General features: G+C 49.6%; 1 protein-coding gene across 2 annotated transcripts in view; it reads right to left on the bottom strand.

Annotated features, from left to right (window-relative positions):
- CGNL1 (cingulin like 1) overlaps window positions 1-13,388 on the bottom strand; it is a 432,222-nt gene extending 418,834 nt beyond the window's left edge. Inside the window, exon 1 of one of the 2 annotated variants that reach the window (XM_069624908.1) lies at window positions 13,245-13,388. The gene's annotated coding sequence lies outside the window, so the exon portion shown is untranslated. The remainder of the gene's footprint in view (window positions 1-13,244) is intronic. The other variant, XM_069624907.1, reaches the window with a different exon arrangement.
- Between the last annotated feature and the right edge of the window lie 9,321 nt (window positions 13,389-22,709).

The following is a 22,709-nucleotide window of genomic DNA, read 5'->3' as shown; positions in this document are numbered from 1 at the left end:
GGGGGAAAAGGTGCAGTCGGGGGGGTGAAGGTGGCGGGGGTTTGTAGGCAAGGCGAGGGGTGTGCGATTGCAGGGCGGGGTGTGCCTGGTATGATAGTGAGGGGAGCGGGCATGGTTAACGTTGACTGGTCTGTGGTGGGGTTCGGGGGAGGAGTGGTCTTAGGGTGGTTGGCTCACCATCGTGCTCCTCTGGCTTGGTGTTTGGAGAGGGGAATGGCAAGGAATGCAAAGGAGGGTGGGATGATTTGGGAAGGGGGGTGGGAAGGAAGGGAGTACGGGCGGTCCACGGTGGTAGTTTCCGACAAGCTCAGGTGGAGTGGGTGTACTCATGCTTGGTACGGGCTCTTCGGTGGAATTTAGGAGGGCTTTCTAATTGTAGTTCTAAATTCAGTGGTGGCACGCTTTTAGGCACACTTCCAAGTTCAGTTTGCACAGAGCTGATATTAGACTATTAGGTGTAATTCTAGATTCGACTGTACACAGAGATGATATTAGGCTATTGGGTAGGATTAGGTACACTTCTAGATTCAACCGTACACAGCGATGGTATCAGGCTATTAGGTACTATTAGGTATGCTAAATTCAACTGCACACAGAGGTGGTATTAGGTCTACCTCTAGATTCAATTTTGTATAGAGATGATATTAGGTCAATTTCTAGATTCAATTTTGTATAGACGGGATATTAGACTATTAGGTACACTTCTCTCAATTTGACTTTATACAGGGGGGTTATTAGGCATGAATCTAAAATTAACTTTGTACAGAGAGGTTATCGGGGAGATTAGTCGGTTCAACCAAGCACGGTATTAGGGATATTGGGCCCACTTCTAAATTCAACTTCTACAGAGAGGCTATTGGGCACCCTTCTACATTTAACTTTCTCTCAGAAGCTATTGGGGACACTTCTAAATGCAGCTTTCACAGAGAGTCTATTAGGCACACTTCTGTATTCAGCTTTCACACAGATGCTATTGGGTACACTCCTAAATTCGGCTTCTAAATGCACTTCTAAATTCAACTTTCCCCTTGAAGCTATTGGGCACACTTCTAAATTCAACTTCTAAATGTACTTCTAGATTCAATTTTCACAGGAAGCTAATGGACACACTTCAAAATACAACTTTCACAGAGGGGCTTTTGGGCACACTTCTAAATTCACAGGGAGGTTATTGGGCAGACTTCTAAATTCAACTTTCAATGAGCGGCTATTGGGCACACTTCTAAAAGCACTTTCAATGAGCGGCTATTGGGCATTTATAACGCGCCTATACACAAGTGTTTCAAGGCGCGACGAGGCAAGGGAGAGGGACCAGAGGAAAGACAGACAACGATCCTACTAGGCCAGGTGACATTGAGATCGTGCAAGTGCATGAGAAGGAGAAGGAGGGAAGTGTGGGGGGGGGGGGAACAGTGCAGTACATATGATAAAAATAAATAACAAGAGTAAAGTACGGCCAGCAGGTGGCAAGGGTAATTGCAGACATCTGGTAGTGCGACTGTAGGGATACAGAAAACAGTCCCCAAGTGCGGGGGTTGGCAGGAAGGCAGTGCAGGAGTGTGACTGGCGGGGGAGGGGACCTTGGCCTGAGATCAGAGGGCGGCCAGGTAACCAGTGCAAGTTCAGTATCAGCCAGGAAGTCAGCAGGGGAGAGGAGGGGAAAAAGCAGAAGCAAAGAGAAATTAACATCAGTTCACAAGAATATATGTGAAGACATCATATGGTCCACCTGGCTACAGTGTCAACCTTGTGCCCTGTATCTCTATGCTCCACTTGGTCAATAAGGATCTACGCGACATCCAAGGGCTATTTCAAAACAGGCATATGGTCTAGCAGACTGATTAGGACGACAATCACTGATGTATTTATGTTCTGCTCAATCACAGAAACACTGGGTGCTTGCTATACTCACTGCCACACCACGAAAAACACAAATATTGACCAAGGCATATGTCCATAAATAAAGGGTGAGAACATACATGCGAAGAGGAAGCACATCAGTCGCACGCCGGCAGTTTTAGGCCAGGTATCAGCCATCTTTTGCTTGGGGAAGTAAGCATGTGCAGGGATAGTCACTATGTCAAGCTACAGTCCCACACACGCCAGGGCATGCCATCACATCAGCCCTGATGTCTGAAGGCCTAGAGAAGTTACCAGAGACTAGCACTGATGCTCTGTCGGCTAGGGTTAAATGGCACTGGAGGGTGAGCTGCTGAATACTTCAATAGGGGCGTGTTCGCTCATTAGCCAGTCAGCTGAGTGAGATGGGGGGGCAGTGAAAGCTTAGTGGGCGATCGGTAGCCCGCATTAAGCATTCAGCGCCCCGGCAGCCTAATCTTTCCTAAGGCCAGGCCGCACTGAGGAGGTAGGGGATGGTCAGATAGCATAGGGTAGTGTGGAAAAGAGGTGGACCGCATTCAAGGAGCCAGCCTACCTCCACATGTGTTCTAGCGATAGTCATTATTAACCTCCTCTCATCCAATCAGAATGTCCATAGTGCAGTCAATAACTACTGGTATTGACTGCGTGCTGAATGTTCTAATCTCAAATGCAGACTGGAAACCAATAATTCAATTTACAGGCAAGATTTGTTTCATTTACAAGACACTCCCTTTCGAGGGGGGGGGCATTTTTTCCAAATGCAACATCCATTTTACCATTTCCATGGTAAAATGTGGAAAAATGCTTTCACTTTCTTAGAGAAACTGTTTACTTTTACATTACACCGAAGGCAAACTCATGTTAAAACCTCTCTCGTTCAAAGAAGATCTCACTTAAAATGTGATCTTCTGTAGAAAAACTGGTTTCATTAACTAACACTGAATATTTATTTTACTCACTATGAAACAATGTGGTCCACTTAACAACCACAACTCTAACACTTATACTGCTATTACCATTATGTGCTAATAGCCTTGTAGACCTCCTGAGGGGTAATTATTGCTTGGGAGAATGACCCTTCCCCAAGGCCATAACTTGTGGGCTAGTCATTGACCCTCGATAATGAACCTTCCCTCGGTCTCTATAAGGGGAGACACACACACACACACTTCTGCTGCACTCCTCTGGGATTTCACACACACAGTCAGTACTGGGAGACTTTGTTTCCCTTAGTCCTTTCCCAATGTTGCAACTTGTCTGCAACATGTAACAAGTACACAATGTACCTTCCAGTACAGTGCACTTGGGTCTCAGTCATTTACAAAGACCCTAGATACTCTCGTAGGACTTTTGGTGAGATGTGCAGATGTGTCATGGACGGGGCTGGTGGCAGCTTATCTTTTCATGTAATGTTAACCCTTTCCTGCCATTTTAACCATGCTTACCGTGTTTGGCATGACTAGGTGGCCTGGCTCCAAAATGGCCATGCCACAAGGTTCTTTGTCCTGTCCTTTGGCCATCTTGCCCCTTTGCCTTTCCCCAGGTTGAGCCGACCCGGGTCAGTCCTTATTTGGTCATGCAGTTCCCTGCGAAACGCCAAGCTTTTGCGGGCTTCTGCATTCCTTGTGTGTGCGCCTACAGGATGTGGGCTGGTTGTCTGTCCCCAATACACATCCTGGGTGCCAGATAGTCTGGAGTGCTATGAATGCTTGGGACCACTGTGGTCTGTGATTGGTCCATGTATGGAGTGTGTGTTTGTGAGCAGATCTCCCACTGGGTACTCTCCGTTATGGCGCGAAGGGAACTTTGGATAAGAGGAGGCCAAAAACACCCATGCCATGTCAATCTCCTGAGTTCTCACTGAACAAAGGATAGGATCCATGTATCCTGAAACTAAGAAGCCGAGTCGAGGAACCGCTGGAAGGTTTGGCACCCTGAGCCCGCTGTCGTCCCGTGGGACCCCTCTGCATCTGGTCGTCCTAGAAGGTCTGCGAAGACACTTTGACCCATTAGAATAGCGGGACCAACTATTCTCTGCACCTTCAACAAAACCTGCAAGTAAGCCTTCTCGGAAGTGTCCCTGGGCCAACCAGTGGGCTGACCATCTTACGTGGGAACTTTGCTCTGTCTCTGCCGTTGTTTTGAGGAGGCCCTCGAAACTTGGTATACTGCTAGCTCCCTGTCCCTGGCACCCTCACACCGAATTTCAAACACTTGGCATTCCCAGGTCTGAAGTGAGACAAGTGCGCCAGGACCAGAGTAAACGTGGTTACCGTGTTGCCCAGCCGCGGCAACAATCTTTGCAGGTGCGCTACATTTGTGACCCTCTTGCCCCTGAAGACTGCTGCAGTGAAACTGGCCTGATCCATCCATCAGGGGCCAAGAAATCTCCACTGTCCCGTTTGGGAATCATCAATATCGCCAGAACTGAAAGCCGCAGAGACGTCCTTTTTGTCGCATTTGAACCTGCAGCCGTAGTGAACCCAACTGGTAAAGTTTGGCCCGGAGTGCGCCTGGGGCTGGTGAGTAACCCCTAACTGGTGTCCCCTAGCACCTCCATCTGTTTTAACGCATGAGTGGCCCCTGGGGGTCGCTCTCCTTTGCGCTGCTTGTGCGAGCTAGCGACCTATTCCTGAACCTTGGAATCACCTCTGCCTTCAATTGGAGGCCCTCCTCGAATAGTGGGAATCCATTCTTCACTGCCTCACCCACCTTCCTGAGCTGCTTGAGACCACTGAAGAGACCCCGTTTTTCCCATTGGAACAACTGTGTGAGCATGCACTATTGAGCATAAGGCTCCTCTCTTCTTAGGATTTGGACTGCCTCTTAGTTAGGTGTGTGTTTGATGTTGAAAGGGACTAAAGACGTTCCTCCCCCCTAGGTTGTGAAATATTTCATGCATTTAACCCTTTAGACCCCAATGGTCTTTTATATATCTTGTATTGATTGTGTTGGTTTGATAGTATTGCTGTGATTCTTTGACTGTGTGTTGAGTTACAAAGGCCTTGTAATAAATGTGTTTATATTTTTGATATATACACCTGTCTAGGAGTAATTTGTAAGTGTCCATGGTCTGTGTGCTCATTGAGGTCTTTCAGTCACCCTCACCCCTCCTGAGACTTAGTCTTGACCGCCTGCCATAGCTACCTTGATTGATCTGGCTTGTCCAGAGGTTAATCTGTTCCAAGAAGCTAGGCTGGCCTTCTGAACCTCTTCCCACCAGGTCAGAGTTCAGAAATCCATCTTAACAATGGCTGCTGGCGCGCCCTCGCATTGTAGTAGCATGGAAGGTGCTCTCTGTCCCAATGCACCCGTTTCCTCATGGGAAGTGCAGGTAGTCTTACACTGAAAACACCACACCACTGTTAAACGTGTCAGTAACCGTCCATTCCAATATACAGAGTGCCGTTACACACAGCCTGGCAGCAGCTGCATGCATTAGGCATATGGAACTACTGAAGCAACTCAATTATTTAAAAAAAAAAATGGAAGCAGCTAGAAATATTGGAGATCATTGAAAATGGAGCATGGGAAAACCATCGAACAGCCAAGAAGGGCGAACCAACAACCTCATCTTGTTTAAGTTGGCCCTGAACTGGCTGAGCTGTGCTGCCAAAGCACACCGCCACTCATCAACACTTTGTACCTTAGGTTTGCGGATACACAATGCACAACAGGTCCCTTGAAGCACACCTCCACAAAAACAAGACGACGGAACCTTAAAAACCACAATCGTAACTGTACAACGGGGCATTTAATCCTGCAAAAGTCTTGTTGTAGTGTTGCGTCAGGGTTCGACCTTGCCAGGAGCTGGGGGCTACTTAGCAGCTGGTTATAGCAAAGGGGTGCCTGCTTGGCGTGAAACCAACAGCTACCAGGAGCTACCTTTGACTCCCCAGGGAAGTAGTGCTATACAAGCATAGCTATGTGATATTAACTGTATAGGCTTGGCAATGTGGATAGAAAAGAAGGAAGGGCCCACCTATGGGTCATTTAAAGTATACTGGACGATCTAGAATAGAAAAAAAGTTTGTTTTCCTCTGGTTTCGCACCAGGTACGAGCTCCCGGTGCCACACAGGTAGCTCCTACCCAACTGGTGATGCCCGATACCCAGATGCTACTTGTCAACAAATCCTAATTTGGAGCAGCCCTATGCTGAAGTGCATTGGAAATGCCAACAAGATCCTGGACATGGTGGGAGGTAGGTTTGCAAAAATATAACGTGCACTTTACATGAACATTATTCTCTGGCACACTGTGAAGTACTAGGACCAGAGGACTTTCCGTCACCAAGAGACAATTTTCCCAAACCTCGATTTTATTTAAGAAAATAATGCATTCTGGGAGTTGTAGTCTCAGTTAAACTTACACGTCTAGAACAATAAAAGCAAATGCTGGTGTTGGGAAAGCGGTGTGGCACTGGCATGGAGTCGCCGGTTATCTTAGAGAGGAGGCGCTTACAGAAACCAGCGAGTTCCGAGTGCTCCTTGAATAGAAGGTAATTAGTGGGTGCTTGTGTTGGCAGATGTGTACACTGCCCACGTTTTCAAACACGGGGATCACGCGGGCCAACAGCAACGTTTCCCTCTCTGGGTGGACTTCATGAGCTGCCGAGTATCACCGAGCAGCCATTATGGAAAAACAAACGGTTAATTGGTCTCTGCTGACTGCCACTGGGACCAGTGGGTTTACCGCGTGACGGGAAGGTGGATCCCTGAGCACAGGACCGGTCAAAGCAATTATAAATTACCCGGCCAGGCCCCTGATGCCAACCTTCCCCAGTCAGTGAGTGGAACCCTGCGCGCCTCTCAAACACATGAAACTGCGCCAAGATGAAGAAATCACGCTGTAAACAGGCAGTGGCCAAGCCAATCGCTTTGGGCGTTGTATGGCGACTCTTTTCAGTAGACATCGGGGCGGGAGCATGAGGAGAGGGGAACGTGGCTGACCGTTAGGGGACGTATGAAGGAATAAGGCCGAACCTAAGGAAGATGATCGTTTGGGAAATCGAAGAGGAATTGCTTCAGGTTTGCTTATAAAATAAAGGATAATGTAGGTTAAAGCGTATGTACTTTTATTAAACCACAGAAGCAGCTGTGACGCAGTAAAGCACTGCACAATCTTCCTAAAAGGCGTATAAGTAGCCGAGGGGTTCTGTGCAGTATGCCCCATAGGCGCATTGGTAGCCACAGGCAGAGAGCTTTACACACACATAGAACTCTGAAATGACGTATATTAACGTTTATGATTTGATAAAACAAATGCCCTATTCTAAGTCAAGTCTGGGTCATATTGTACTTGGTACAAACATGAATACGACATTATATATTTGTGCTAGGCCCACCAAAGTTTATACGTTTAATACGTTTAACAGGAGACCCCTCCAGGTGGTACAACTTGTACTAGAAGGGGTGCAGGGAGGGTTTCGTTTGGAAGCAAATCCCGTAGGTCAGGTGCATTAACTGGCAGAGCTATCTTGCCAGCTTTAGAACCAGACCTGAGCGAGTGGGTGCTTGTGTCACATGGGCGGGTGTTTTGAAAGGCTACAGGGGCGTCTCTCGAAACCAGTGAGCAAGCAGCCCGTGCTCCCAGACCAGTACCGGGAGGAGGAAAACAAAAGCCAGGAATGCCGAGTTTTCCTGAGTGCAGGAAAGCGGGGCGTGGCCAGGGAATGTCTGTGCGAAACTGGCTCCCTCCTCCCTCGGCCGTGCCTGGAAACGCCTCGAGTGTGCCAGTCAGTTCCGCGCGGCAGACCACCCCCTGTAAGGGGACGGGTGCAATGGGCAGCCCCAATCACCCCCTGGTGGTGGGGACACAGCGCATATGGTGGCAGGACCCCCGCCCCCTCACAAGGAGCAGGTCAATGACCAGTGTAGCCCGCCCCCCTTCCCGGCATCCAGGAGTTGCAGGACCAAGCTCAGAGCGGGTACAGTCAGGCGCGCCCCCTCCCCCACGTACAGCGAGCTTCAGTGGCGCTGAATGCGAGGCAAGCGCCAAAATGAGGTCCACAGGAGGAGAATTGGGGTCCCCCAGATGTCTAGTCCAGGAGGCAATGCAGATGCAACCCACCCCCCCCACCCCCCGCAGAACAAGGTATAGCTCTCGCATGGAGCGGTCAAACGCCCACCCTGAGGGCAAGAATGTCCTATCCCACCTCTGAGAAAGAGTCAGACCAGGTCAACACCCTGAAGAAGCCCTGGCACCCCTCCCCAAACCCCGAGGAAAGGGCAAGGCCCGCCGCCCTCCTTTCCCATCGAGAGAACGCATGCTGCGCTGAGTAAACACAGACCAAGTCAGCAGGATAAAGGGCAGCCTCCCCCGGGTCCAAAGCCCACCCCTGCACAAACAAAGCCAGGCTGCCTGCCTGCTTATGTACACACGAAACTATCCAAGTCCCCGGGGCTGCTCGCGCAAACGGCCAGCCACTGGCCAGGGTCAAACAGGCACGAGAGATGTGCCGCTACTGCCCCAAGGAAAGGAGGGCGCTCCTGTGTACAAGGCCTAGTAATGACTGACCCCGCCAAACAATTGCAGCCAGGCCGAGGAGGGCTAGCACCCTGAGGAGTGCCAGTGCTGTCCTGGTGAAAGGAGGGTACGCCCGTGCAGAAGACCTGGTACTGACCCAGTACGGAGACCTGGTACTGACTGACCCCGTCAGGGTATTGCAGCCAGGCCGAGGAGGGCTAGCACCCTGAGGAGTGCCAGTGCTGTCCTGGTGAAAGGAGGGTACGCCCGTGCAGAAGACCTGGTACTGACCCAATATATGTATTGCTTCCAGGCTAAGGAGGACCTCATGAAAAGGATTGCAGCCCTGGGGAGGAGTATTGGTACTGACCCAAGGAAGGGAGTGTGCTCCTGTGTAGAAGACCTGGTACTGACTGACCCCATCAGGGTATTGCAGCCAGGCTGAGGAGGGCTGGCACCGCCTCATTAAAATTGCAGCCCTGGTGAGGAGTGCCAGTGCTGTCCTGGTGAAAGGAGGGTACGCCCGTGCAGAAGACCTGGTACTGACCCAATAAAGGTATTGCAGCCAGGCTAAGAAGGGCCTCGTGAACAGGGGGGGGGGGGGGGGTGCTGGTACTGACTCAAGACCCTGTTTAGAAGGCCTGGTACTGGCCCTATAAGAGTACTGCAGCCAGGATAAGGAGGGCCTCGTGAACAGAACTGCAGCACCAATTAGACGTGCTGGTACCGACCCAAGGGAGGGAGTGTGCGCCTGTGTAGAAGACCTGGTACCGGCCCTAGAAGGGCATTGCAGGCCGGCTAAGGAGGGCCCCATGACCCTATAAAGGTATTGCAGCCAGGTTAAGGAGGGCCTCATGAACAGGATTGCAGCCCTGGGGAGGAGTGCTGGTACTGACCCAAGGAAGGGAGTGTGCTCCTGTGTAGAAGACCTGGTACTGTCTTAATAAAAGGTATTGCAGCCAGGCTAAGGAGGGTCCCATGAACAGGATTGCAGCCCGGGGGGAGGTGACGGAGGGGGGGGGGGGGGCTGGTACTGACTCAAGACCCTGTGTAGAAGGCCTGGTACTGGCCCTATAAGGGTACTGCAGCAGGATAAGGAGGGCCTCGTGAACAGAACTGCAGCACCAGACGTGATGGTACCGACCCAAGGAAGGGAGTGTGCTCCTGTGTAAAAGGTCTGGTACTGGCCCTAGAAGCGTAATGCAGCCGGGCTGAGAAGAGCGACACCGCCTCATTGAAGGGATGGCGGCTGACGAGAGGACGACGCCTCGTTGTAGCGAGCGCAGCCCTGGAGTGCTGCTGATGGGCTCGCGCTCCAGCGTAGAAAGGAAGCCCGTGTCCCACTGCAGCAGATCGCCACTGGGGTGGTCTCGGGCGCCCACGGCTGCTCCGAAAGTGCCTCGGCCAGGATCCCCAGACCACCGTCTGCGAGAAAAGGGAAGGAAGAAGGGGTGGCAAATAAAAGGACGTCCAGAGAAAGGCATACTAAGCGGTAAAAAGGAATGTGGTGAGATTTGTGGAAAGTGCCCGCACTGTCCAATTAAAAGCGCCGATTGACCGCTGAGAAATATTTCTCTGCCATTACAAACGAGGTCAGAGAAGTGCTAGCACTGTTATATCGAAATAAGGGCTGCCTATGAAGAAGTGCCGGCACTATAGCACTGCAGGAAGAAGTGCCGGTACTGTAACGTTAAACGTATTGCAGCCCCATGAACAGTACAGCGAAACTGTTGGGACGTGCAGGCACTATCCTACTTGACTTACAGCCCAGTGTAAAGTGCATGAACAGTCCCCTTGAAAGGTCCCCAGGTTTGCCGAAAAGTGCTGGGGGTGTCCCCATATACTGCAGAATTGAGGGGAAAGGGGACTTTGAAAATACCTGCAGTGCGCTCGGAGCCCGACAGTGCCACAAGGCAGGCGCTCTACAAGGTACATGCAGTAAAACGATCGGAGTGCACATACAACAAGCCCTGCCAGGGTCACTTGAAAAGCCGGTGTTACATTGGGGCCCCAGGCCCATGGGAAAAAGGCCCCCACCCCCATGTACAGCCAGCACTCCCTCTGCCACCTGAAGGGAGAAGGCGCCCCCGCTGGCCGGGGGAGTAACAGCTCTATCTATTGAGAAAGAAGCGTCCATTTGGACCGAAAATGAGCTTCGATGGCGGAAGGACACCCACCTCCCCAAATCAAACTGCCTGCAGCGTGCCTGGCTGGGGCTCTCTTGTAAACTAATGACACTCCAGCAGCTGCGTGGCCAGCCACTGCCCCCCCCCCCCCCATATGTTGCAAATCGTGTAGTCCCACCGACTTCCCATGAGAGGTGAACACAAACCATGTCTACACAGAGCACGCCATTCAATTAACGCGACCCCACGTGCAGTGGTAGAAGTGCGTCGAAAAAAGTAGTGGAACTGTGGGCTGAGCAGGGGAGAGGGTAGGTGAAAGCCTTGTGCAAACTGCGACAAGGTGTTGCGGCCGGCCATTGTAATAGTCTAAGTAACCAAGGCTCCTACACTTGCACATGGACATATCCTCTGTATAGACTGGTGCATATGGTCGTAAAAACTAGAGGAATTGGCAAACAGGAAAAAATAAAAAGTAGTGGAACACCGCTCCCGACCGTTCCCGCTCACTTCGATCGCTGTTCACGAGCACGGAGTGGCTGCAGTACCTTCTGTGGGACACGCAAGGCGCGTCTTATCAAAGCTGCTATACATGTAACATGACCTCACGGGCACAGCGTGTCTGCAGTACCTTCTGTCGGATACGCAAGACGAGTCTTATCGAGGCTGCTATACATGTAACATGACCTCACGGGCACGGCGTGCCGCCAGTTCCGGTCCTGTGGCGGTAGCTGCGACAACTCTCAAAAGTTGTATTTTACTTTCAATGAAGCACGAATGGTATTAACTGGGAGGACGCACATACCCCTCCCCTCCATATGTGCTTTTATTTAGCTTTGAAAATAATCTAATGTTCAAACTGGATTAAAAACCATGAGTACTTTGTGTTATGACCACCCCTCCCCAGCAGCTGTTCTTTGCTTGGTGAGAATTCCCGGCGTTTCTCAGCAGGCCGGGTTTACACCCAGTGGTACTTTAAGCGCCATTCAGAGGAGGCGCTATACTTTAAACAGAGCGGTACCAGCATGCAACAGAAGCGCCGATATGCAAGAGGTTGACCCCTGCAGCGCTCGATCAATTGCCTGCGCGGCTTCTCATTGGAGAGCACCGGCACTTCCGCACGAGCCGAGAAGAGCCCTGCTCCGCCAAGACATTGTAGAAATGAGACAGCACCAGTTTTCAGCAGGGCTGCTATACCTTTAGAAGGACAGTACCAGAACTTCTTTGTGGGCTGTTCTACATCTATTTGGATAGTACCTGCACTTCTCAAACCTACTGCTCCACAGCTAACGAGACAACAAAACCCAAAGTTTCTGATATACAACTTGCGTGATAGTACCAGCACTTCTTGAATGGGATTGTTCTACGTCTAACAGGACAGCACGAACACATCTCAACATGGCTGCTATACATCTAGTGACTCAACATTCCTGCATACAGTTAGTGGTGGGAACATTCCATCAGCTCTCAACACCGCTGCTTTACATCTAATAAAGTCCCAGCAGCTCCCAGCCTGGCTGCTTACTATGCAGCCAATGAGACAGTTCCGGAAGCTCTCCACATTACTGCAATACAGCCAATGACAGTTCCAGAAGGTCTCCACATTACTGCAATACAGCCAATGACAGTTACAGAAGCTCTCAGTACGGCTGCTATAGATCTAACCAGACAGTTAAAGCACCTTTCAACATTGCTGCTATACATCCAGTGGGACAGCCCCGCTCAACATTGCTGCTATACTCAGTTGCAGCACCTCCCAACATTGCTGTTATACATCTAATTAAACAGTTCCACACCTCTCAACATTGCTGCTATCCATCCAATGAGACAGTTACAGCAGCTCCCAGCATTGTTGCTATACATCCTATGAAATAGTTCAACACCTCTCAACATTGCTGCCATACAGATAATGGATCAGTTGCAGCACCTCTCAACATTGCTGCTATACATCTAATGAAACAGTTCCACACCTCTCAACATTGCTGCTATACATCTAATGAAACAGTTCCTCACCTCTCAACATTGCTGCTATACATCTAATGAAACAGTTCCCCACCTCTCAACATTGCTGCTCTACATCTAATGAAACAGTTCCCCACCTCTCAACATTGCTGCTATGCATCCAATGAAACAGTTCCACACCTCTCAACATTGCTACTATGCATCCAGTGAGACATTTAGAGCAGCTCCCAGCATTGTTGCTATACATCTTATGAACAGTTCCACACCTCTCAACATTGCTGCCATACTGTTAAAGGGTCAGTTGCAGCACCTCTCAGCATTGCTGTTGTACATCTAATGGGCCCGTTCGAGTACCTCTCAGCGTAGCTGCTATACCGACAGCTCGAGCTGTGCTTAGTCCCATAGCTCTCACGCTACCCTTATTTGGAGGCCCTCTAATTCTTAGGGCATAAAAAGAGATCGGTTTCCCATATCCAGGCGTGCCAGAGTTCACAGAGGTCGAGCATTGTAAGGCAAATGGCCAGCATTATAACTTTGGAAGGGGGGCGCAATGGGCTGTACTTTCCTGGAAGGAAGCGGCCGGTAGTAGCAGTTTGGCCACTTTTCCAAGTCAAGCAGAGCATTGGTCAAGTCCCTCCCCAGAAGACGGGGCGAGCACTGCACCTGTACTATGCACACGACACACACAGGGCAGCCTCCCGCCTCAGTTAATTCTGCAGGACGCTCTAAGGGGTCTGCGCTCAAAAGCGAGCCCAGCCTCGGGACACACATCACGCCAGCACAGGTGCCCGCTGGGGACAGCACGCTCCTACCTGCAGCCAGTCTGCCGCCTCCCTCCGTGCCGCGAGAGGGGTTCACATGCCTGCCCCGGCGCTGCCCGAACTTCTGAGCCCGAGTGGCAGAGGGACGGCCCTGCGCTGCCAGGGACGGGGCAGGGCTACTGCGCCGGCATGGAAGGGGGCGGCCGTTCAGCAGCCAGGGCATCCTGGATGGAACATGTAACAAGCACGCCCATTGGCCTCGCTCAGGAACACGCTGAAAACAGCCCGATCTAATTGGCTGACCGCAGATTCCTCCTTCCCAAACTCCGAGCAGAGGCTGAGTCGCTTCGACAGACCTACCATAAATTGTTCAGATACATGGATGGCCTTGGGTTCTCACCTCCGTCAGCTCGGCCGGCTGCTTCATCTTTTTGTCAAACATGAATGCTGCTTTCTACACAAAGTCACTTTCCGTGATTAAAGGTGTGCCCCTTTAATTCTAACAACACGTCCTGCATCACGAAACGAAACCCGAAACCACCAAATCTAAACTCTCGATTGGCCAACTCCCCGACGTTTCTTCACCAAGTGCAGCATTTCTAAATAAATACAATTCCCCCCAACACGCAAACAAAGCTTTGACCTGCATGCTAAGGAGAATGCCCGCCAGGTCCCATGTCAGCTCTCCCCGTGCAATGTGCATACAGAAACGCCAACCGTGTCTGAAACAAAACATGAAAGCATTTCCATGTAGCAAGGACCCATGTCTTACACAGACCCCCAAACGCCCGAGTCTGATCTCGAAAGCCTACACGTCTTTGAGCGCCCATGCCACAGAGAGCCCCTTCATGATGGCAGACACAGACGAAGTATTTATTTGTGTGTTCCCAGGAGCAACGAAGCTCCTTTGATCACTAAAGTAACTGCTGATCTGAACCCATATGCATGCATACTTAAACATTGCCGATCCCATACCCTCACCCAGAATAATTTGTCTCACACATGGTTTGTCAAGTGTTGGCAATAAAAGGCCGTAGGTTTTATTGTACAGATAAGGATATGCAGATAACAATAATCACATATCATGATAGTAACATACTTTTGGGCACCGGGTCTTGGGGTTACCCGCTCTGGCGTGGGCAGGTTGACGGCTGACCGCGTTCCCCCAAGAGTATCTCCTAATGGCAACCCCTGGAGGCTAGAGTTGCTGTAATGTCTCGAAAGAAATGTTCCATTCCCTTGATTGATAGGTGGGTGCCGTCTTTGTGAAAAAGGTAAGTGTCACCCAGTGTAATGGCTGGGTGCTTTATGAAGCCCAGTCCTCTTGCTGTACACATTTTTTCTAGCCCCCTGTTGATTTTTCGTCTAGAAATGTCTACAGATTTGTAGCAGTTGGCCCCTTGGCATTTCTTTCTGGGTAGGATGGCCATTCCTTTCCAATTATGTGAGATGCCTGCAAGGGAGGAGCGCATGTCCTCAAGTAACTTTCTCCTCCCAAATGATACTAGGTCTTTGCCCCCTAAGTGTATGACCAGAAATTCTGGCGGGTCTCTGTATGCGACCAGTTCTGCTAGGGTTTCGTGGATGTCTGCCCATCGTAGGCCTCTGTAGCCCCACCATGAGGAAATGGTGTTCCTGAAGGGTGGCCTTTCTTTGGTCTCCTCTGCCCATCGGCTCGTCCTGAAGATAAAAGAGTGGCCGACTATCCATGCTGATTGAAGAGTGGTCCTCCCTTCGCCTGGTGTTTCTGTATGAAGGGGGGGAGAAAAAAAGGGTGAGGGTGGCTGGCTATATTAGTTGCGGTCTGATGTATCTTTTGTAACAATCTGATTTCCAGCCCCCTATGTTTTTTAGTTGTTTTGGAGCTAAACCTCCTTGCCATGCTCAGGTGGCAGCACCTATTCTGAAGGAATGGGTGCCAAAACCCCTGGGGTCCCACCCCGCATTGTTGATTGCTTTCATCAGCACCCCTTTGAATTGGTAGCGGCTTAGTGCCGAGGCGTCCTTATGGATCAAAAACCTCCCCCCAACCATGGGTCTTTGTGCATAGTAGAGGTTGGTAATACATACCGGGCAGTTTACTGCCTCATCGATGCAACAAATGTTGATGGTTCTTTTTGACCCTGTTTTTGATTGTTGGATTTCTATGCTGACACTCTCCTGTCTGACCCTGACTTCCATGACGCCCAGCCCGTTGGTGGCCTTGGTGCTGGAAGCAATGAGTTCTCCCACACGGAACGCCCCGAAGTATGCCAGGAAGAAAGCCGATCTAAACAATAAGATCTCGTATGGGTGCCAGCATATGGCTTCCAGCTGGTTTGCAGTTTGTACCAGTTTGTTGAAATTAAGAGGCGGCGGGTGTCTACCTCGGGGCCTTCTATTCTGCCCCAACCTTTAATTGCATAAGAAATGAGGGCTCTTTGGGTGGGGTCTGAATCACCCCGTATTTTTGAGAAATATGAGACTGCAACTAGGTTTCTTTTAGCCCAATCTGTCTTAAAGCCTTATTCATGCGCCCATTTAAAAAATATTTCTATGTCTTTAATCGTTATTAAATCTACATGTTTTATGCCTGTGGCTTTAAAAACAGTTTGTAGGCACTTACTGTACTGCGCTGCAGTGGTGCTTGCCAGTGCTTTCCCTGCCATCTCTGTGAGGAAGCCTAGGGAGGTGTTGGCACCCGTCTTTGAGGTGCCTGGTTCTTGTTGGACATCCCGGCCTGGGCTCTCTGGCGCTGGCCTTGATGCCATTATTTTTGTTTTCCCATTATTTCCCAGCATTCCGCCAGTATTGGCGTCATCTGTTCCCAGGCATGCGGCGCTAGCTCCCGGAATCTCGGCCACTGAAGGCGAGATAAGGCATCTGCAATGTTATTATCTGTCCCGGCGATGTGCTTTGCTTTGACCACAATGCTTTCTTGTAATGTGACTGCTGTGATGGCTCGTAGGACTTTTAGCACTAAAGGGCATTTGGTAGACCTTCTGCTTATGGAGCCTACTACTGCCATGTTGTTGCACCAGACCAAGAGTTCCGTGTTAGCAAGCTGCCTGCCCCAGATGTGTAATGTAAGCCAGATGGGAAATATTTCTAGGAGGGTGATGTTTTTAGTCCACCCTGCCCATTGCCATGAGTTGGGCCAGTGTCCGGCCACCCACTCTGAGTCTAGTATGGCTCCAAACCCCTTGCTCCCGGCTGCATCGGTGAAAAGTACCCTTTTTGTCCATGTATTCAAAGGGGTTCGCCAAAGTGAGGTCCCGTTGAAATTTTTGAGGAAATTCCCCCAAATTTCCAGATCTTGTTTCACCTCTGCACCTAGTCGGATGTGTAGGTGGGGTTTGGTGAATGATTTGATTTTTAGTTCCAGACATCTGGAAAATACCCTCCCTTGAGGGATTATTCTAGCAGCGAAGTTGAGACTGCCTGCTAATGATTAAATTTCTTTAACTGTGCCCTTGTCTTTTGTTATCAGGGCTTGTATCTTCTCCAAGAGTTCTGCAATTTTTGTTTTCGGGATCCCGCATAGTCCTTGTGCAGAGTCAATTTCAATGCCCAGGAAAATTATGTTGGTGGCTGGTTTGGTCGTTTTTTCTTTTGCTAGAGGTATGCCCCAGTATGTGGCCATTCCTTCTAATTTCGCCAGGGATCCGTTGCATTCTTCTGAGTTTGCTGGGCCCATTACCACAAAATCATCTAGGTAATGTACTACTTTGGTCCCTGGTCTCTGTTTTTGGAAAGCCCATTGGAAAAAGGAGCTGAATTGCTCGAATAAGGCGCAGGATACTGCGCACCCCATTGGGAGGCATTTGTCTACATAGAATTTATTGTTAAATGTAAAACCTAACCATTGTTGGGAATCTGGATGGACTGGTAAAAGTCTGAAAGCGGATTCGATGTCTAGTTTGGCCATCAGGGCGTTCCTGCCACATTCCTGTATGAGTATTACCGCCTCCTGGAATTGTGTGCAGGATACTGCGGATTCCGTGTGTGGAATGCTGTCGTTCAGTGATTGGCCTTTGGGGTAGGATGGATGGTGAATTAGCCTCATTTTCCCTGGTCCTTTTTTGGGGACCAGTCCTAGTGGTGATATTATATAATCCTTGAGGGGCATGTGGTCCCAGGGCCCTGCAATCCTGCCCAAAAGCAGTTCTTTCTTGATTTTGGTCTCCACTATTTGGGGGTTGTCCCTGGCCGACTTTAGGTTCAAAGGTATGCTCTGTGACCCTGTACCCTTAAAGGGGATGATAAAGCCCTTGGTAAGGCCCAGCCAGATTGCCTTGCTGGTTTCCCTGTCTGGGTAGTTCATGACTGCATCTTTAAAATTGATTGGGTTGATGGGAGTTCTGCCTGGTGCCAGGTCTGGTGTTGAAATTGAATGGGTGATGCTAATCTTTAGAATTTTTGGTTGACAGTTTGGTGCAGTTGCTTGCTGCGTGATCGCCATTGCAATTTGTGCAAACGTGTTTGTACCAGCATTCCTTACCCCAGGTGCACTGTTTTTTTCCAAAATTCCTGTATGGAATGTTGGCTTTTGCAGAGTGGTTTTTGTTCTGCCTGTGGGTATTAGACTTAGCGGCCCATGGCTGGTTCTTCCGAAAGGGCTGTTCGACCTTTTTGTGCTTATCATTATCATTGTTTCTGGGACCTTGTGTATTCTTGTTATTTTTGGAGGAGTTCTGTGAGGCCTCTTCCTCTGTTGGAGGCTCAGTGTTTAACATATATAAATCATTTTGGACCTCGTTCCATTCTATGGCTGGCCTCTCTGACATGCTTCTCCTAAATCTGATATCATATGCGAGCCAGGTCTTCCCTTTCCGAGCGATTTTCACTTCTCTTATTTTATCCATGTAAGCCCATAGTTGTCTGCCATCCTTGGGAAATTTCTCCTCATATATTGTTGCCAAGATGGCGGAAGCCTGTAACCAATTGTCCCAATTCTGTTCTACCTGAGCGTTTCTGGCTATCGCTTTCTCTTCTATCTTTTTAGGATCCCTGAAGGCATCTTTCCATTTGCATTGGGCTTCTATCAGTGAAAAGATTTCTATGATTCCTTTTATATCTATTCAGTATTTCAGTCTGAAAGGATTTCAATTTTAATTCTAAATGGGCATTGCAGTTCATTGCTATGTCTGGGTTGCTGTTAATTTGCCCAGTCTGCCCCACTGGTTCTGTACTGGGGGTTGTCCATGCTTTTAAAGCACCTGTTGGGTCTGCCGTGGCTTTGGCTGGTGCACTTGTGCTAGCAGCTGCTGGCGTTGTTGGCACTTGTGGCAATGGTGTGGCTGGGGCTGTTGTTTGGATTGTTGATAGTGTGGGGGGGTCACCAATATGATAGGTTCTAGGGGTATATTGTGGTTTGTGGGCCCCTGTTTCCCTGTTTGGAGAAAATGTTTCTCCCTCATTTCCCGCAGTAACTGTTGCATTTCTGACATATTTTCGCACAATTTTGCCAGTTTTTTGTTACCTTTTCTAGGGCCGTCTGTCACTTTCTGTCTCTTTGATGGCGTTGTGAAGTCATCTTGACTGGATGGTAAGGGAGTCCCCTCATTTGGTAGGCCGTACATATTTTCTCTTACCCAAGCTCATCCGTAGTGTTCTGCTGCCTCGATGGCTGCCAGAAGGTGCAGAGATTTGGGCCGCTGTGCTGGTGTGAAGGGGTTCCCGTGATTTTCGTTTGGGACCCATGCTTCCCTTTCAGCCTGTTTTGATTAAAATGAAAATATTGAAAAGGCTGTGTTTGGCCCTGTAAGGGTTTGCACCCATGTCAGCAGTCTCTGTACAGATGTCACAAATAAGTTTTCTATCAGCTGCGCAGTTGCAACGGCTATCATGCGCTTATTTGTGGATTTGGCGTGGCGTTACCCGTGTTGGGTGACTGACTAATGTTGCCCCAAAGAATATTCTGTTTTAGTTCAAGAAAAATGTCATGTATGGATTTTGGGAGCAGAATGACTTCATGCGCTTTATTTCGTTAGCTGTAACTATTCGTGAGTGCCTGTTTTTTCTTTTTGGCCTGGGCTTTTAAGAATGCCCCAGTTGCTGTATGCGGGACCAAATTGTATAATGCAGGAAACATTTGTATGTCTGTTATCCAAAAGGAGCCTGTTTCAGCATTTCGTTATGCATTGAAAGTAATGATCCCCTGCACGGGGTTCCCCCGCGGCCTCTCTGCTCCAATTCACAGCTTACTATGAAAGATATCCACGTAGCACGTGCTTGGCGTCCGCCGGGGAAGCGGCTGTCTAGCGGATGTTTATTTTGTTTGTTCGCAATTAGAAACAGTGTTTCTAAAGCACGCTCGGCGCCCGGCGAGGCGGCTTACCTTGCAGCTGACAAGCTTTCTTGAAGACACCACCTATGCCGGGCTGCAATGCAGGATTCTTCGTTCGCGCTGGTAAGTGGAAAACTTCCCGCTTCTTTGTTTGCTTAAAATCCGCCGCTTGTCTCCCGGCCGGCAAGGTTCGTGAACAGTACAATGTTCACAGGAAAATAAAGACACTGAGAATGCAGCGAGCTTCAGAGTTTGCAAAAGAAGCAAAGGTTTGGAAGGCACTGAGTAAACGGTGCACCTCCTGTGTGTTTGGGTCCCCGTTCAGGGTCCACAAACTGTTTGTGTTTTCTCAGAGCATGTTGCTTTGTATTTATAAGACCCAGGGGAGCCCTGGGTCTTTGATATGTAAGTAGTGGGGGCTGTTATGTTTCAGCCTCTGGCCGGATAGCCGACTATCTAGACCCCCGGGGGCGGGGGGCAGGTCTTTGAACCTGATCCCTGCCTGCCTGTTGGTTTCCTTAGGTGCTTAGCACCTTGCTGCATGAAGGAAGGGTGAGGTGATTGTTCACACTTCACCCTTCCTCAGCATTGTGTTGCCCAGACTGTGTGTCTCTTTGACTTGGGGTGAGGAGAGGAGCAGAGAGGGGGGGGAGGTTGGGCTCCCCTCTCCAGGCCTGCTGATGGTAACAGCAGTTACCCTACCTCGCTTTGTGCGACACTGCAGCATTGCCCAAACATGCACTAGATAAGAAATCCGATGTAACGGGAAGTAGCAAGCTTCTGGGGTGAGTTTGAAGGACATTCTGAGGAGGTTGTGAAAGGGAGTAAATGGGACAGTCACTGAGGACAATACCTAAGTGGACATGCGTAGATGAGGACAACGAGAGCGTTCCGGGTGTGCGGCCACCGTCCTGGAAGCAAAGGTGCCGCTAGACCGCCTTGTAATGTGACCCTGTGACCTGGAAATAATTATTCTCACTGGGCCTTAGCATGTATACAGGGTGTCTGCTTCAGCTTTGCCACTAGGGTGGGTGGCTACACGAACAAAGCTTTGATCTCTGGCGCTAAACCAGCTTGCACATCACAAGCTTTAATTCCACAGCACAGAGTTAGCCCTTCTACCGGGCTAGATTAATCAAGAACCATTCAAAATGGGATCATAATAGCACCTGTTATTACAGCGCTTAGAACCTGGAGGAGTCTGTCATGATGCGCTACATAAGAACTTTATTTCCAGTAGTGCGTTTTTAGTATTGGATTACTCGTGGCACAACCAACAACTTCCAGCTTTTCTTTTGTGCACATGGCATGAACGGGACTAACTACTGAATAGCCAAAGGTCTTGTTTGGTTTGTGTATCCTTCCCTGCGCAAAGTAGGGCACTACAAGAATTTACACATAGAATGCAAGCTCCACCAGGCAGGAGTTAAGAAGTTTGTGGCACACAATAATTGATTAATCTTTTATAACACACTTAATACCAGAGACCAGTCTCTAAGCGCAGGGCAAGGCTTCATATAGGTAGCTTCCAAGACAAACACGTTGCCCCTGTGCTGTCCTCCCAGCCCAGCGCTGCGTCAGAACGGCATTTTTAACTTCCTGCCAAAGCTTCAGAACAGCTGGAACATTTTTCCAGAAACCAACCTCTTTGGTGTTAAAGTCGAGATTTGCCTTTCACCTTCCTCAAACAATTCCCTCCTCCGCCACCCCGGGACATTGCTGAGGACCTGATCCATCCTTTGTTGCTTGAAAGTCACTTCTGATGACCATATCCAAGGTTACATGAGCAACCATGTATTTTGCAATGTGAATGTGTGGTTGTGTGCATGTCAAGAAGAGACGTAACAGGCCTGGGCTACCAGCCAGCACTCATGTCCTGGGATTGCAAATTTGTTTCTGCGTACAAGGTCATAGCGTCGCACCTGACTTTAGATTTTGAGTCACCTGAAACCAGTCTAATAGTTAGACTGCACACAATCCACTTCTCTCTTTCCTTTTCCATGCACTCCTTCTCCTCCTCCTTCCTCCGTTCCCTATCCTCCTGATCCAACATCTCTTCTTTCCTTCTCTCCTGTCTTCCCGTTCTAACTTCTCCTCCCATTCCTGGCTTCTCCTATCTGCCTCGTCCATTATCTCAGCCCAGTCTAATGCTTCACCGCTTCCCATCAAACCCTCTATTGCCTTAGTCGCCCCCTCTGCCTCCCCATCCATTTTCCCTTCCAGTTTCAGGAGTATCTGCCCTCCTAGCCACTCCTTAGTGCCTATGCTCCCGAGCCCCTCTTTTGCACCCTTCTGCGCTTCACTGCTTGTCTCTCGTGCAGTAGCTGACTGCTTTGCACCCCTATACCCAGGGGTGTTGCTAGGTCTGGAAAAGACTCAGAGCTACTGTCGGGACTGGGGGCTAGCTAGCCTTTTGGCTGTAACTCCTTAGATTCTATTCGGGGCTACAACCAAAAGACTAGGGGCTATTGCCCCCTTAGCCCCCCCTTACCTCCCCCCCTAGCAACGCCTCTGCCTATACCCCTCTTCCTTCGTGTATAGTGGTGGCTTATATGTTGGATTTGAATACCCCTCTGCTGCCCTTAATTCCCTTATTGGGTACATCCCTTGCTCGTCGTCTGTGTCATCGGATACTACGCTCAGAGGGGTGAGTCCCAGGCTCCTTCACCTCCTGCTGGCACAGCATCCACTGACGCCTTGCTGCATCCTCTTCGCCCTCCTGAAACATGCACCACAACTTGAATATGGCCATGTGTTTTGTTAAATTCTTCCCCTTATAGGCACCCTCTATGTGTGCCAGTAGTGATTGCTGCATGTCTTTCGAGAAACTTCCACAAGGTATCCAGGATTTAGTTAACTTTCCCTCTGTACTTTTGGACCATTCTATTCTATTCACAAATCTTCTCCCTAAAGGGCAGGAGTGTCTTAAACAAGTGTTGAAGGGGCGTGTTCCCCCCGCATTTCCCTTGATACATGTTTCGTGCCTTTACACTATCTGAAGTCGAGGGTTTCGACAATCCGCTATTGAAGCAGAAAGGTGCAATATAATGACAATAATTTTCCAGGTACTACGAGCCTCTCTGGCTCCACAACTTTCTAGGCGTGCTCCGTTCATCGCCCCTCCTTCACAACCACTGCCTCCTCAGGCACACCCACATTCTTGCGCATGCAGCTTCCGCGCCCCGCCACTTGTTCACCTCTTCTGCCAATCCCAATTTTCCAATACTAGTTCCTCACCATGTCATGCT

Source organism: Ambystoma mexicanum, chromosome 11, assembly GCF_040938575.1.
Source record: "Ambystoma mexicanum isolate Mex_15411 chromosome 11, UKY_AmexF1_1, whole genome shotgun sequence".
NCBI lineage: Eukaryota > Metazoa > Chordata > Amphibia > Caudata > Ambystomatidae > Ambystoma > Ambystoma mexicanum.
The sequence above is the reverse complement of the archived record's forward strand: the minus strand, read 5'-3'. Positions and strand labels throughout refer to the sequence as shown.